Here is a 15487-nt window from a genome sequence, read left to right as displayed (position 1 = left end):
TTCTGTCAACTTTCAAAGCTTATTTCGAGCTCGATTCTCAACCAAATTTGATGATTCAAAAGCCAACTAGAAGCTAGGAATGTGGGGAAGAAGTTTATATTAGTTCTGGGTCCAATCATGGCTGGAGTTGAATTGGGAAAGGCCTAAAATTAGCATGATGATCACGGCCAAATTTTCCAGAAATCTGGAAATTTCTTCCCAAATTTCATAGCTAATTTCTAGTTCAATACTTAACAAAATTTTAATGATTCAAAAGCCATTTTGAATTTAGAAATGTAGAGAACAAAAATATACCAAGTTAAAGGCCGATTTAAGGTCGGTGTTGGCCAGAAAAATGGCCTGAAAGTGGCCAAATGGTCATGGTCTAAGTTTTCCAGAATCTAAGGTATTTCATCCCAACTTTGAAGGCAAATTTCTAGTTCGCTTCCTAACCATTTTCAGTGTTCTACCTATTTATTTGAAGCTCGTAATGAGGGGAACAAGATCATACCATCATGAGGTCAAAATACGGTTGGAGCCGGCCGGAAAAGTGCTCCAAAAGTGGCTGGTCAGTTACCGAAAAACTAGGGAAAAAACCTTCCAGTGCGTGTTCTGCAGCTCTGTATTTACAGAGATGAGAGAGATAAGGTGAGTTTGAAAGAGAGGGGGAGTGAAATGATATAGAGAGAAACGGAATGGGATGGCAGAAAAGAAAGAGAGATGAGAGACAGAGTTCAAAAAAAAGAGGGAGACACATGATAGATGGAATGGAGAGTTGAGGTGCGGGACCCACGACCATAAATATTACTAAAGAAATAAAATATCTCATAAAATTACTAAAATAATAATATAAAATAACATAATAATTATGAGAAATATATAAAATGTAAAATAGTAATTATATGCAAAAGTATATTTCGACTTCCTAGTTCCGTAAAATCTCCTTCGTAGTTCTGATTTCGATTTGCGTGCACCTACGTTTTCGTACTGTCAAGTACTTCGAGAATAAGGTAAAATAGAAACTTGTACATGTCACGAAATGACGGTCAACGAAAGCCAACTATCTCTCTTCTAGGGCATTTTCGTCCTTTCACCCTTCTTAAATTAATAAAATCTTAAAAGTAGGGACGGGTTGTCACAATTAAAAATAACATTAAACATTAAGAAAAACAATGAAAATTTGATAGAATCCTTCCATCATCTCTGAATATTTTGTCTTGACATTCAACTCTGCAAACAGATTGTTCGATCTATTTTCAATTGTAAGAATTCTTTTAAGCGAACAATTAAGATATTGTGACACGCCCGACCCTGATATTATTCAAACACCAGGGTAGGCACGTGCTGGCCGACATCTGAAAGTGAATAAAAACAATTAACTGACATAAATAAAACTAGTAAATTTAATTATAATGAATATGCAATTGTGGAACGTGTTCAAAGTATACAACTAATCTTAGACACTAAAAATGAATAATATAAAATTGAATGAACAAAATGATGGGTCCTACACTGAGAGGACTCGAAGATGCCGATGTGGGAGTGCCTTGACTTTGGGATTATACGTCTCGATTTTAAGTCCTGAGGGGGCGCAAAACAAAACATGAGTTGATCAAGTTGATATATAAGTAGTACTAACATAGTTAATATTTAATAACGTATCAACCCCCAAAGTTTATGAAAACTCATATGGCATAATAAGTAATAGGTTTTCCGAAAACCCTAGCATGCCATGAAACCTTTCGTAAAACATATATCATATAGTGTGCTAAGTAGTGGTATCAGTATCACCCGAAGGCATATAGAACTCTTCGTTCGCCCGAAGGCATATAGAACACTTCATTTATAACATTTCATTTAGAAGCACGCCCCTCCTCCCCCCAGCCGCTGCCGCAAAGACATATAAGTATCAATTGCCCGTAGGCTCTTACAGCACCCCCCTGGAAGGCATATATAAGTATTAATCGCCCATAGGCTCCTACAACACCCACCCGAAGACATATATAAGTAGCATTCGCCCATAGGCAGGAAATTCCCCCGTAGGCAGATCGTATGAGTAACTGCTAAATAAGCACATAAAAACATTAACATTATATTTCATATATATATATATATATATATATATATATATATATATATCTAACTCAAACGACGCTCAGTAGCTAAAATGTCATATTGTAAAACCACGTTCACAAGTATGTATATAGTCATCAATCATATATACCACAAGGAACGTAAAGTCGATAAAGCATAATATATCATAAAGTGTAAATCCAATTTACTCATAAATGTTTCATAAAACATAATCAATAAATCATGCTTTTCATGTATGCATTTCTAATAGTAAAATCATGCATTTTAGAAGGGGTCCACTGTCACAGCCCGTCCCAAAATTTCATTTATCGTGGATGTGAAATGACGGAATTGCCCTTAACAGTTGCTAAGGTACATGTGACATGTTATTTGAATATTGCATACTCTCCTAAATTCTTGGAAAATTTTAAGTGGATTAAAAGTTGTTTACAATTTGTGTGGTTAGGGACTTAAAGAATTTTGGATTATGGTTTGTTTTGGGTGGACCACACACACACACGGGACACATACCCTCACCCCGTGCCCTTTCTCTCATCCCTCTCAGTTCACTCTCTCTCTCCCTCCCTTTCGAACTTGTACGGACAACAACGAAACCCCTCAAAACTTCACGGATCGATGTAAAAAAGGTGAGTTCCTTCATCCTTGCAACCAGTGGCGAAGCCACGTGAGGGCGAGGAGTGGCGGCCGCCACTCCCTTCACCGGAAAACACGCCTGGAGCAAAGGTTCAGCCCCTCCCCTTGTCGGAAAACTGGACCGGTTCATCCCCTATCTGTTCCGGTGCAGTGGTTATGCTGCTGTGCAGCAGAGGTGAATCCCTTCTCTTTTTTCAAACATCCAGGCTAAAACGAAAACGGGACCGTTTTGTATATGTTTGGAAAAAATAAATATATATAAATAGGGGGACCGCGTGTCCCTCATTCCCTTCTCAGTCTCAGACCGTGTCCACTGTCCTCTTTTTCTTTTTCAATCTTTGGCATTCACCCAATTCTTCACCCAATTCCCATTTTAATATTTTATATAAGAGACCCTAATCGGTAATCCTAATGCCGAATCCCTTTTTACTCTCCCCAGTTTCCTTTTTCTTTCTAACCCCATCTGACCATGCCACACCGCCTGTCCACCTCTCTCCTCTCAACCACCACTTCATTTCTTAATTTTATTTTTTTTTATATTTTTAGCTCCATTAATTGATATGAATTTTTGTTTTAATAATTAAATGCGTAGAAATTAGGAATATGGAACGATATAACACATGAAATCATACTCGATTAGTTTAAACAATGTTATTCCGATGGAGAAGGGATGTTGGACGAGAAGGTTGAGTGGAGGGAATGAGGGTGAATTCGACGAAGGAGGGATGTTGGAGGAGAAGGTTGCGATGGTATCGATGAAGGGCTTCGATTTTGCAGATTTACCATGGCAGGGGCAATGGTAGGAGAAGGGAGGTGTTTGGTTATCAACATAGCAAAAGGTTTGGGAAAATATTAAATGGACAGGTGTTATAATGTTATTAGGGCACCTGTCTATTTTTTTGTGACCCACTTTTATTATTCTTGTATGTATTTTTCTCCCTTTTTTGAAGACCCCAGCGTATCCATCTTAAACTTTTACATTATATATAAATATTGTTTTAAAAAATAATATAAATATTGTTTTAAAAAATAATATAAATATTGTTTAATGCTTATTTTACGATAAAAGAAATTTATTTAAATTCATCTAGGCTCCTACCCAAATCTTGCCTAGGCGCCTAGCTGCTACGCCCTATTCCGCTGACTGACAAGCACCTAACGTTTTTTAGAATCTAATTCTAACCAATTTAAGCTTCTTACATGGTTTTAATATTTACCGATTACAATCACTTTGGTAAAGAGATTGTTTTTTATATGAATATTGACTCAAAACTTTGCACTTTCTAATGTGAAAGCAACCGTTTCAATTGAACCTTACACTCTTTTGAATTTCGCCCCTCCCCTCGGCAAATCCTAGCTTCGCCACTGCTTGCAACCTCCTGAATCGATTGATACTATTTTAGAACTGGAAACCCTTGAAATCACGTTGAAACCGTAACCCAGTTTAATGTCACGTTCATGCACACGTGAAATGTTGGTTTTCAGGGAATTCTAAGCTTACAGGGAGCTTAGTGAGGTTCCAAGGAAGCTCGGAGTACTTAGTTTGAAGGTTTTAGACGTCGGGATCGTAGGGTTCGAAGTTGGCCGGTTTTCTTGGATTTTCTCCGGTGAGATTTCGTGTGTTTTTTAGCCTTAAATTAGTACATCGTGATTCTACATGCTTAGGGCTTCATTTTGGTATAAATTGCGTAAAAAATGGTTGAGAATTGACGGAGAAAATGAAGTTTGAAAAATCCCCAGTTTTCCGGCGCCGGCAAAATCAGTCCGGCGACTGGAGGTAGGAGACGACGCGAGTGGGGGCGCGTAGGTCCGTGCCATTCCTGGCTTGTAAGGGCGTGTGACTGATCCAAAATTTTTTCTAAAAATATCTCAACGTCCGTAACGTCGAGTAGGTCACTATGGTATATTCATATACCCAATTTGAGCATCATATGAGAAGTTATTACGTATTGTTGGTTATGTGCTTTAAATAACGTTTTTATAGTTGTTTCGCATATAGGTGAGACCTATCACAAGGACGAACGCATTCAAGGGCGTCACGGGGGTTACGACCCTTCGACTTACCAGTGAGTGGGCAGTTATTTTCTGTTTATACCTATATACTAATGATTTTTCCCAGAAATTGAATTTAAATGAAAGTATGTTTTAAAATGCCATGCATGCATATTATATGAAATATATGAATTAATATTTGATGCAAATATGTGAAATGGTGCTGTGGACGCACATGTGAGTATCAGGTGAGTTTTATGTTGTTCATGTGGTTTATTGATGATGTGAATTGTGTTGAGAGCTCATAACCTGCACCCTGGTGTTAGTGCTTATATTATTCACCCCGCACCACACGCTCACCTTGGATCCAAGTAGGTGCATGTCGTACAGACCATTAGAGGTGGTTCCAACATGTCGTACAGACCATTAGAGGTGCTTCCGACTCGTAGGTGACTTTAGATTATTATACAGCTATTGATAAGAGAAGCACTAGAGCGTATTCTTACACCATTCTTGTCGTACAGACTAGGGCTGGGTTCGGTTCTGATCGGTTCGGTTTTTTGCCAAAACCGAAACCAAACCGAAATTTCGGTTCGGCTCAAATTTTTTTCGGTTTTTTTCGGTTCGGTTTTTTTTTCGGTTCGGTTTTTTCGGTTTTTTCGGTTCGGTTTCGGTTTTTTTTCGGTTTTTTTTTTTTTCATCCAAAAAATGCAAAACAACCACAACACTTTATCATTCTGTTTCCCTGTAACATGAGACTGAGTTCTCTCTACAGCATCATTGGCCACAAGAAATGAACCACAGATATCACAGAGTGCCATTTTTTTCTCCTGTGCTAGCATCAACACTTTATCATTCTGTATTTCTTCCTTACAGCATTTACTCGCTGAAATCATCAAAAGCCGCTCTCTCTCTCTCTCTCTCTAAAAAACTCAAATCGTTTTGCCCATCTCATCTCCAAATGCACTACATCTTTTTAATGCTTATAGTCCATAGAAGATCTGAATCTGACTGCACTGTTATTTTCTCTCCCTTGACGATATTCGATGTACTTATCAGACCACCAAACCTCATCTCCGTTTCAGCTGGAAAAGAAAAGTAAAGCACGGGCTGTTAGATAACTCGAAACATGAACAATGAAATCAATATTAGACACGCCTTTTCCCTTTTTGGTCACATTTAAGCAGGTCAGAACAGGAAGAGGTGACCAGAAAAGTATATGCTAAGTGAACCCCTAATACAATAAAAGTATGCATTAACTAGCCTTACGCTCTTAAGAGATACTCACCGAGATCCCATTGAAGTCCAGTGGTTGTAGTACTTCCAGATGGCATCCCAATGGGTATGAGTCCACAATGAGGGCCTTCAACAGAAGACTGAATATGGATCTCATGGCGGTGTGAAGATGGATGAAGCAATCATCAGATATGAGAATTATTTGAATGTTTGAGAATCGACATAACACATTGATGTTTCCAATCGACATAACTCAGTTCATGTATAGAGGTGAAAAACAAACTAGCAGTCTATTTAGCAAAGTGTCAAAATCTGTAATCAACAAATTTGACTACCCAACTCACAATAAGTTGCAAGGAGTAAGGACACAGTTTTAGTTACCGAAAGTTATACGAAAGCACCTACAAAATCAGACTCAATTCCAGTAGAAAAACAAAACGAATGTTGGAACGATAATAATACACAACATACATTAGACTTATCTAGGTTTGGTGCCGAGTCACATATGTATGCTATACACTTATGCAAATCGGTCGTGTCCTGATCCTCAGATTCATTAATAATTTGAGTTCCCTGCATTCAAATAGCAAAAGAGACATCCTGAGAAAACACCAGAGCACTGCATGTATGCAAATCAATTAGCAATTTAGCAACAGTACCACCGCGACATCAAATGCAACATAACTCCAAGGATGACAACATTAACAAACAATTCCACAAGTTTGCTAGATACGACAAGGAATGACAGCTACAGAAAGAAAATAACCTTGCAAAACCAAAAGAAAATATAAAATTAATGAAACCTCAACTAATAGTTTTCATAACTGAAGTTACCCAAAACAAATTGCAAAACCAAAACCCATGAAATTGAAAAGCTACAGAACCCATGAAATTGAAAATAAATTCTGCAAAACGCATCAAATTGAAAACAAAATATGTAGAACAAACATGAGAGAAATTATTATAAGACTAACCTTGCAAAGGAACGAAGTAGTGGGTCGAGACTCGAAACAGCAAGAGGTCGTGTGTCACAGGTCATGGCGGTGAGAAACTGAGAGCAAATCAGTGACGACGAGTGAGATGGCGACACTTGCAGGTCGCTGTGAAGGAAGAAGACGAAGCGGAAGAGCGGCGGAGTTGGGAAGGAAGGAGAGAGGGTCCAGAGTACAGAGGAGAGGGATAAGGGAAAAGGGTTGGGCCGTCGTGGGTCGCCTGAGAGATTGAGAGAGACAGAGCGATTGAAGTTGAAGACCCAGCGAGAGAGAGAGGAGGCTCGGCTGCGCTGGGTTAGGGTTACACTGGAGGAGAGGAGGCAGGGAACGAGAGAGAGAGGAAGGGAATGAAAAAAAATAAAAGGTATGGGTATGGCTGCTAGGGTTAAAGGGTTAAAGGGTTTTGTTAAGTTCTCCAAAAAATTTAAAAAACATCTCAGACATCCTGGAGGTTCGAACCCGTGCCTTGGGGCTTGAAAAGGTTCACCGCAACCAACTTAGCAACAAGGTATGTTTTGTTATGATTGTATGACTAACCTATTTATAATAGTTAAAAAAAATAATTAAATATATATATATCAGTTCGGTTCGGTTTGGTTCGGTTTCCGAACCTCAAAAACCGAAACCGAACCGGTCAGATTCGGTTCGGTTCGGTTTGACAGTTTCGGTTCGGTGTTTTTTCGGTTCGGTTTTTTTCGGCCTCGGTTCGGTTTGGTTTTCGGTTTTTTTCGGTTTTCGGTTTTTTGAACCCACCCCTAGTACAGACTACTTTAGGTAGTTCCGATTTATGTGCAGAGTAGTGCCGTACAAGTCACAGTGGTGACTCCGGTTGGGTTGGATATTGAGCTATAGAATTAACCGTACAGGACAGCTGCAGAGTCTCTGGTTAATTCATTATTTCACTTGTTATATTGATGCATCTTTATCATGTTTTGAAGCATATCATGGCATATTTCATGAAAAATGTTAAAGGCTTGTGATTTGAGTTTTACTGTTATATATACTATTTTTCTGGGAAAATATACAGATTTTACAGCGAGGGGTTAGAAGTGTTATTAAATGAAATATTTTTGAAAAACTTTGTTTTACTGACCCACTCAATCTTGTTTTGCGCCCCTCCAGGTTCTAGTTAGCAGTGTTGGTGGCTCACGAGGATTCTCACGGCGTTCTGACAGACTACTTAAATGTAGGACTCACCTTTGGGTGTTGTAATTTAGTAATGGTCCTACTTGACTGCATTTAGTATTTATGCTCTGAATATGTGTGTTTCACACTTAAACTCACTCTAGCATGTTAGTGGGATATTATTGCTATTAGTTGGTTTTTATTCCTTCGTATTTCTTTTACCTTTTGCTTCCGCATCGCACTTTTGGTTACGTCACGCCCACATGACGGCCAGCACGCCTTGATTCTAGGATCGGGGTGTGTCATCCACTCACCTTACACCGTTGGCAAAGAGCGTGCAAACAAGGGTGGACGGAAATGCCACTAACAAACGCACCTTGCATGACAGCTAACTCGCTGTGGTTTGGCCGAAAAACGCCTCGAAAGTAGTCGTGCTCGCTGGAAATCTAGGAAAAGCTACTCCGAGCTATTTTCAACGTCAAAAAATCACAAAACACGTCGGGAAAGATGATGAACAATGACACCATCATTGTGAAGTTCTTTGGTGTTTTCTATGGGGTTTTGAGGCTCATCCGTCCAGGTGTGAAGGTGGTTGTGCATTGTTATGAGCGTGTGGTTCATAGAAGAAAGGGAGAGCTTGCCGAGAGAGGGCTCGGGAAGATAGAAGAGTTAGAGAGAATGGGAGAAAGTGAGGGGGAGAGAGATAAGAGAGTTATGAGAGAGGGAAATCACAAGTCCAAAGAGGAAGAAAGGAAAAATGGCAGGCGGAACCAAAAAGGAAATGGGCCCCACTTGGGTGCATACCAAACAAGACCCAAAAAGCATCATTTCAAAATATCTAACCCAACAGTAGTGAAATTACAAAATTGTCCTTCCATTCCGTAAGTTTCGGAACAAGTCGTTACATATTGCCTAATAGCTTTAAGAACCATTAGATAGCTCCCATAAATCTCATGATAAGTATCCAAAGATCATAGTGAATTTTGATAGGAATTTCTCTTGAAGTAATTACGCATTGATCTAGTCACCACCGCCGGAGCCATAAAGGGCTATCTAAATTGATTTTTTTTTTCCGACAAGCTCAATTGCATCCTAGATTTCTAGGAAAAAAAAATATTTTTCTTTCGTATAGTGATAGTTATTATCGTCAACTCTTTGTCTTACACTAATTAGTTCAATACTTGTGCCAAAAGAATTTTGTGATCATGAGTTTTCTCAGGAGGTTGCGTTTGGGGAGGTTCATATACAAGGTCGTCTTTGAGATTTTGGGAGTTATGTGCGAAATTTGTAAAAAGGGTCCTTCTTAAGATAGTTTTAAGTTTTAAAAAAGTATGACAATATATTGATACTAGAAAACATTCACTTAAATTAAAACAAAGTCACTTAGTAATACGGTCTAGTGGTATTCCTCTTCACTTGTAAGTGAGATGTCTAATGTTCAATTCTCGCCAAAGGCGAATTTGAACCACATTATTGTTAGTCCATTGTCAGGCTTAGCCCACTTCCCCACCCTCTTAGCGTAGATAATGTCGTTTGTTAAAAAAAAATTAATCAAAACAAACTTTAGCACTCACTGATTGCATATTTACAAATGTCCTTAATGATAAGTAAAAAGAGCTACAAACATAACATTCACTAAATAATCAAAATCAGTTTTATCTTAAACAGCCAAACATGAAAAAAAAACATCAAACCTCTAATTTTAAAGTTTCACTTGAATGTATAACATTGTTATATAATAAAATTAAGAAACTGCCACTTTTCAGGGTGTTATTATTGACACTCAAAATATCTCATTGTATTCCAAGTTTTTATATTTAGAAATTAAAAAAAAAACTCTTATAAGGAGTGCACAATGCGGTTTAAAGTGCTAATAAAAGTAATTTTTTTTAAATATAGAACATTATTACATGATGTTAGATAACAAAAATTTAGGGGCCCCTTCAAATTTGGGGCCTTGTGCAACTGCACTTTTCGCTTCCCGATCAACGCCCCCTTCTGTTCATATACATTAGTGAACTGAGTGAGTAACTCTTTATTTCAGGAGGAACTGGTTCTGCGTTGGAGGATTCAATGGTGGAATCGGCGCTTTTCTTTCTTGATGGAGCCATTTTGTTATGGTTTTGCAATTTACTAACTTAGCATTCATACGGCATAATGCCTTATAATTTGTAGTCCAATTCGAATCTCATTGTCATTTTATCAAAGTTATTTTTAATGTTTTGTATAATTTTTTATTTGTTAAGTAATTAATTATAACGGCAAATTTGTATTTTTATAGATAGATTTTAGATCGAAGGGGTACTGGTGAAGGTGAATCAAAACCTTAAGGGGTATTAGTGTAGGATTTCAAACCTGAAGGAGTTTTGTGAAAACTCAGAAAACTCAAGGGGTGTTAATGTAATTAACTATTTGGCTATATGTAACGTGATAATTAATAGGGAACTTTCATGAAAAAAGCTTAGTCTAAGTTTATTTTAACAAAAAACCATCTATGCTATAACTTTATTTAATGAAAAATACTTAAATTTTAATGAAAAAATCCTTAAACTTTAATAAAAAAAAAGACAAAAGAACTTAAATGTTATGAAAAAGACATAATTTTAATATAAAAAAAAAATTGACATAGGGACCCGCGCGTCCTCACACATATAACGGTACTACACTGTTTATGAAACGTAACGGTACTACACTGTTTATGAAACTTACTACATTGTTTATGAAACTTAACGGTACTGCATTGCTTACAAAACTTAACGGTACTGCACTGTTTATGAAACTTAATGGTACTACACTGTTTATGAAACTTAACGGTACTACATTATTTATGAAAATTAATGCGGGCACACATGTTTATATTTTATGGTTTTTTTCTTTTTTTTCTTATTATTAAATAAAGTTATTAGATAATTTTTAGTTAAAATATAAAGTTTTAAAATTGTTTTCATTAATTTTCCTATAATAATCCCAATTTCACATTAACTGTGCGAGTAATTAGATTCACATGAGGAATCGGTACTTATGACTCCTGCAAGAATTGTATTCATGTTCAGTTCGCTCACCAGGAATCTAAATTAATAACATTTTCAACAAAAGTGATAAGAAAATAATAAAAAATAAACAAAATAAAAAAACAGAAGAAAAGGGGAAAAAGAAAGAAAAGTAAATGAATCTAGACTGATATTGGGCCTCAAAATAAAACAGAATCCGAACTGCTTATAACCAAAAAAGGGAAAGAAAAATTGGAAATCTGGGTCTTTTGCGTAAGAAAAATAAGAAATCGGGAACTATCTTTGTGGAGCCAAAAATATTCACTAGGCGACACGTGGATTTTTGGACAAAATATGACAAAAATACCCTGGAGGCATACCGGGTCTCCTACACGCGAGCAGTGGAGAATCATCCATCAACCAAGTCAGGAGTACCCAAAATGGGTAACAATTCAAAACCTATTTCATATATGTTTTTACCTCATTTTTTCCTTATTCAATTAGCCATTTATTTCAAACATTCCATAACATCCTCATCTTTCCCATTTTCCTTATTAAAATAATCATTCATTTTTATAACCACCCATTTATTATTTTCATATTTAATTAGCCAATAAATTGGCAAATTAAACATGAAATTAACCCCCACAAAAACCCTATGGCTGACTACTATTATTCAAATAGGGCAAACCCTAACTCTATAAATAAACACATATTCTCACAAAAAATTCATTCCAACTCTCTCACAAAAAATCACAAATACTCTAAACACTATTTCTCTCTAAAATTCTAACTTTGGCATCGGAGGTTCTTCGGCCAAAGCCCCCCCCATTCATCGTGGGCGCGTGAGGCTCTTGGCCTTAACCTAAGGTGCTAGTTGTTTTGTAGGTGCGAAATCGTCCAAGATCGAAGAGGAGAAAATTTGCATCCACAAATTGGTGCTTTCATTGAGAGTTGAAATCCATACTCGTAGAAGACTCTCGCACAAAAAGGTTTTTTCTTTATTTTCTAGTCCATTTGAATATTTTTCATACGTTCTTATTATTAGAATTTTTTACTTGCAAAGGTTATTTGATAAAACGTATAAGCAAAATATAATGGCTAGAAATTTAGAAAATTCCACAAGTGAAAATTCTAATGTTCAAGAAATGGGATTGCGGAGATCCGTGAGGCTAAATGCGACAATAAGGGGAGCGGCATCATCATCACGAGCTTCCACCATGGGAACCACCGTGGTGGCTACCTCGGTAGCCACCCGCGGCGAGGTCCATGGTGCCTTCACCACGGCCACCATGGGAACCACCGCGGTGGCTACTTCGGTAGCCACTCGTGGCGAGGTCCATGGAGCCTTCACCACGGCCCGAGCCGTGCCATCCAAGGCTCACGGTACCAAGACCACGATCCAAGCCGTGCCATCCAAGTTTACGTGGACCCAAGCCCAAGCCTCGCATTCACATGCACCGCGCATTGAGCAGCCTGCTCCCGTGATCCAGCCTGCTCCCGACGAGCAGCCCACTCCCGTGGCCCAGCCTGCTTTCGTCGAGCAGCCCAATCCGGTGGCCCAGCCTGCTCCTGCCAAGCAGCCTGTTCTCGTGGCCCAGCCTGCTCCTGCCAAGCAGCATGCTCTCGTGACCCAGCCTGCTCCCGACGAGCAACCCACTCCCGTGGCCCAGCCTGCTCCTGCCAAGCAGCCTGCTCTCGTGACTCAGCCTGCTCCCGACGAGCAACCCACTCTCACGGCCCAGCCTGCTCCCGTGGCTTTCCAAGTAGCCCAAGTCGGCCCAAGACTATCTCAACCATCCGGACCTACCATCGAGCCGGGGGCATTCTCACCACATTTTTTTCGCGGATTTGACATTTCCCAACTCAAATCTCGCGCCTGGAGTCTACCACATTTCCACTGCCCAAGGAGGCGCATTCCTTCCAAGCTCTTCCAATCCAAATGGCGAACAACATTTGTCTCGACAAGTCATAGAGTTGACGAGCGCCCTTGCACAACAGACAACTTTGGTGAATCAACTTTTGCAACGCATCGGGATCCAACGTGCCCCGGACGAGGTATCCCGAAGTAGGACAAGGGCAGACGAACCTTTCCAGCAGCGTCCCAGCAAGCAGCCATTCGACCAGCCACGAGCTGAACGTTCAGGCAGTGTACATTCCCGATTGGGCCCCCGAAATAGCGTATACTCCCGTCTTAGCGCGCGGAGGAGCGTGTACTCTCGACTAGGCCCACGGATGAGCATACATTCACGGTTGGGGTCACACTCCGATAGTCAACATGAGCAACCTTCCGGACAAAGTGTTCATTCGCGGCTAAGCCCACAAGAAGCATCATCCACCTCACATCAGAGTAGACAGCACGACGGACGGAGAGAAGCAGTCACTCAATCCAGCTCAAGTTCAACCAGCAGCCTGCGAAGAACTCGCTCGCCTGCTAGAAACGCACCACATGCACTGCATCTGCGACGTAGACGAGCTAAACACATGGAAGAGCAGCCTAGACCAGCAAGTCATGGCTGGGGGCAGCCGAGAGCTCCACTACCCCAACAAAGGCAAATTCAGGAAGAAGTAGAGAGACTCTTGACCAAACGATTGCATGATTTCCAACGCAACGAGGTCACCGACGAGGCACTACGACGGAACATGACCAACATAAGCAGGTCACCCTTCACGGACGAGATCGAGCAGGCAGAGCCTCCACGAGAGTTCAGCATGCCACATTTCACATTTTTCAAAGGGGATGAAGACCCGGAGAGACACTTAAAGCGCTACCGAAGCGCAATGATCCTTTATCGAAACAATGATGAGCTTATGTGCAAGATATTCGCCACCACTCTACAAGGCGAGGCGCAAGATTGGTTCTACACCCTGCCGCCACAATCCATCCGGAATTTCTACGAACTTTCTTTGGTTTTCACCAAAGAATATTCATCCTATCGCTTGATCAAAAAGAAATCTGATCATTTGTTCAACGTCAAGAATAACCCAAATGAGTCACTTCGCGACTATGTGAGGAGGTTCAAAGTAGAGAAGGCAAAAATAGTCGGATGCAACGACTCGATAGCTAGAGCAGCCTTCCAAAAAGGACTTCCAGCAGACCACCCGCTATTCGGAAAATTGAACATGAAAGAAGATCTAACTCTGGCAGACTCTTTTGCTTTAGCAGAGAAGCATGCACTTTGGGATGAGGCTTGCCAATGCATATTCAAGGACTTGAAGAAGTACCCGACATCACCTCCCTAGAAGCAGCGGAGGACTTATTCGCATGTTTGACGGTATCTAAAGTAGCAATAAGCTCTACCATCATGCGAGAAGAGATGGGGGCCCGACTACCTGTATTCCACAGTTACCTGTATTCTACAGTTCAAAAGCTCTCCTCGATGTTATTAAAAATTCAAAAGCTAACTTTGGCGATAGTTGTTGCAACCCAGAAGCACAAGTTTTACTTTCAAACGCATGCAATCATCCTAATGACGTACTATTCTGCCCAATCCAGACGCGCGACGATAAAGGCGTAGACCCTGGCGGATGTAAAGTTTTCTGACGAACGCAACACTGGAAGGACACACTCGAAAGCAAGTTTTGTCCTCGTCACCCTAAAAGATTCTACATAGGAGCAACATATACCGGCAGTTGAGTACCATTTCTTGCTGCGCATCACACGGCCCTAGCCGACCCTTGCTCAATGATTCAACTCTAGAGTGGCCCAATACCAGCAGTTGAGCATCTCCTGTTGCGTATGACATGGCCTCATCTCCACAGCTCCCTACTGCGTCTTCACGCCGAGCCTAGGTGACGCAACAGAGCGGCCCAACGATGCCTCAAAAGTAGCTGAGCACACTCTAGCTGCGCCTACTCCACCCGATGGAGACTTCTGGCATTTGCATGCCAACGACGCAGAAAAACCTTCATCACTGCCGGCAGAGAAGGCTCCAAAAAGATGGATCCCATCTGGGAAGGTCCGTACAAGATCAGCAAAGTAGGGGGCAAGAGTAATTACACCCTCACCACCATGAAGCGGCAAAAAGATTGAAAAGAAATGGATGGCCTACAATATGAAGAAGTACCATGTGTGACCTCCCGCTACATCAAAACCCGAAGACTCAATAAGCTCGACGGGCACCACCTCACAAGCTGAGGACTATCCAGTTGTTATGCAGTTCCTACCTTACAGCTAAAGTTCTCGTTCGTTTCACTCGTTTTTCAATGAGGAATTTAGAAGTAATCACAACTTAGCTTGGCTGCATGCTTACAACAACTAATCACTCCTGCACTTCAAAAGAAGACTGCGCCCTTCTTAGGGACTCATCGCAGGAATTGCGCCCCCCGAGGGACCAACCATGCTCTCCAGTGCGAGAGGGTAAACCAATTCTCCGACACCCATATGGGTCAGCTCTCCAAGACGGGAGGATAAACTTTACACTCCGAATATCCAGACGTGGATGA

At 40.3% G+C, this 15487-nt stretch overlaps 1 pseudogene; it reads right to left on the bottom strand.

Moving 5' to 3' along the window:
• Nucleotides 1-5407: 5407 nt before the first annotated feature.
• Nucleotides 5408-7294, bottom strand: LOC103406753 (thiamine pyrophosphokinase 1-like; annotated as a pseudogene).
• Nucleotides 7295-15487: the final 8193 nt, after the last annotated feature.

The sequence above is a fragment of the Malus domestica genome, chromosome 11, assembly GCF_042453785.1.
Source record: "Malus domestica chromosome 11, GDT2T_hap1".
NCBI classification, from domain to species: domain Eukaryota; kingdom Viridiplantae; phylum Streptophyta; class Magnoliopsida; order Rosales; family Rosaceae; genus Malus; species Malus domestica.
This window is presented reverse-complemented; position numbering and strand designations above follow the sequence as displayed.